This window comes from Austrofundulus limnaeus, unplaced genomic scaffold (assembly GCF_001266775.1).
Source record: "Austrofundulus limnaeus strain Quisiro unplaced genomic scaffold, Austrofundulus_limnaeus-1.0 Scaffold337, whole genome shotgun sequence".
Classification (NCBI taxonomy): Eukaryota; Metazoa; Chordata; class Actinopteri; order Cyprinodontiformes; family Rivulidae; genus Austrofundulus; species Austrofundulus limnaeus.
The window spans coordinates 362,066-364,221 of NW_013952739.1; positions in this window are offsets into that span (position 1 = coordinate 362,066).

Sequence of the window (2,156 nt, forward strand, 5' to 3'; positions counted from 1 at the left end):
ATTATTATCATCATCATCATCATCATCATCATCATCATCATCATCATCATCATCATCATCATCATCACAGCTGCTTTTGTTAATTTTAGGTTAAAGTTCACCAATCATTTGATTTGTTTTTAATGAATCTCTTATAAAAGCTTCAGCAGGTGAGACAACTTTAATTCTTTCATTTGGCTTCACAGAAACTTCAAAATAAACTTTAAAATCATCAGTCAAAGGTTGTAAACAGTGGTGAGCAGCACTAATTTAAAAACTAGATCCACTAAGCCCTAAAGCACTAAAACCAGTTATCAACCCACGAAGTCTCTTCATCAGACGAGTCACATGTTGTCATGTTGTTGTCATGTCAACATGTTGTCATGTTGTTGTCATGTCAACATGTTGTCATGTTGTTGTCATGTCAACATGTTGTCATGTTGTTGTCATGTCAACATGTTGTCATGTTGCTCTCTTCAGACTTATCTTTAACGCTCCACAGCTGGATTTGGTTCATGTATGAACATATTGTCACCTGGTGGATCAGTGACACACCTGAACAAAATGATTGACAGTTTTCACCCTCAGCTGTTAACGTTGATCAATAACATTTATAGACCTCAGTTAGTGCTTCGAAATTCAGCCTATAAATTTAGCAAGTGCTAATCCACTAATACATTTTAAAATTAGCAAAAGCCCTAAAGCACTAATCAGGAAATTAGTTCCCCTATGTTTTAGTGTTTTAGTGCTTTAGGGGAACTGTTCCCACCACATGTTCAACTGTATAGATCGATGCTTCGACACTGAATCTAATCAGTGTCGAATCTAAAAGCTTCAGTTTTATTTCTGTTTTTAATGAAACGTTTCAGTCTGAGTTTTTTACACCAAAGAGTCAGTCTGATGGGTTTAAACCAGTTTTAGGCTTTAGTTTCTCTAAACTCTGTCTAATGTCGACACTGATCATTAAAATAATCTGTTGTCAGATAAATAATGTTTTCTACACATCAGGAACTCTTGCTTTACATTTTAGGTTCATCTCTTTAAAAAAAGAGATAAAAACAAACATTTTCTCTTCTTCTGATTTGTTTTAGTTTGGGAGAAACCAGGCGTCCTGTCAGTCTCTGTTTGGTGTTTTTATCAGTATTATTGTTTTATTCACCTAAAGGTTTACAGTATGAGTGGCCTTTCTGATGAAGTCCTGTGTTTTTCTGTATATTTGTTGGTTTTTTACCATCAGTGTTTTTTAATGAAGAGCGAAGCTTCTTCTGGACTTTGTGGAACAAACTCAAACAAAATGTTGGTTAAAAAAAAGAAGCAAAAAGTGTCAAAAAAAAAGGAATAAAACGTGGCTGTATTTGTTCCGGTTTTCTTCTGTTGATCAAAAAATGCTAATAATATAAATAGTGACACTGAAAAACGTGGACAAAGAATAAAAAGTCTATTTTTTATTCTGTATATATGGAAATAAAGATTCCAGTATGTTGCATTGCTTTGTTGTACAAATCAAATGTACTTGTGGCATTTTTTATTCTTATTTATTTTACAGTAATCCTTTGGTTTTTGCTTCACTATTAAAGTTTAAAGATGTACACAGAGAAAACGTCTCGCTCTTTCTTCTTCACTTCACTGAAACCATGGTAAAAACATGTTTAGTTCAACTTAATCCAGTTTCTGTCAACATTTGGACCAATCAGAGCCACTCCCTGCCGGACTGATGGATTAAAACCTGAGGGTCTCAGGGTGAAGGTCCAGGTCCAGGATGTTGGAGCGGCTGCAGCCCTGAAGGAGGAAACAGGAGGAATTCATTCACTCCCAGGAGAAAAGCTTGTTTCCATTAAAGCTGAGAGTCAGAGAGAGAGGTCAAAGGTCATCTGAAGCCCTGCACTTTAAAGCAGGACTGTTTGCTCCCAGCTACTTCACATCAAAGCTTTAACCCCCCCACAAACACACAAACACACACACACACAGACACACACACACACACACACAGACACACACACACACAAAGACACAGACACACACAAACACACAGACACACACAAACACACACACAGACACACACGGGTCAGGGTTTAGGGTTTTTGGATCAGACTCCAGATGACAGGGTCAGGGTTTAGGGTTTTTGGATCAGACTCCAGATGACAGGGTCAGGGTTTAGGGTTTTTGGATCAGACTCC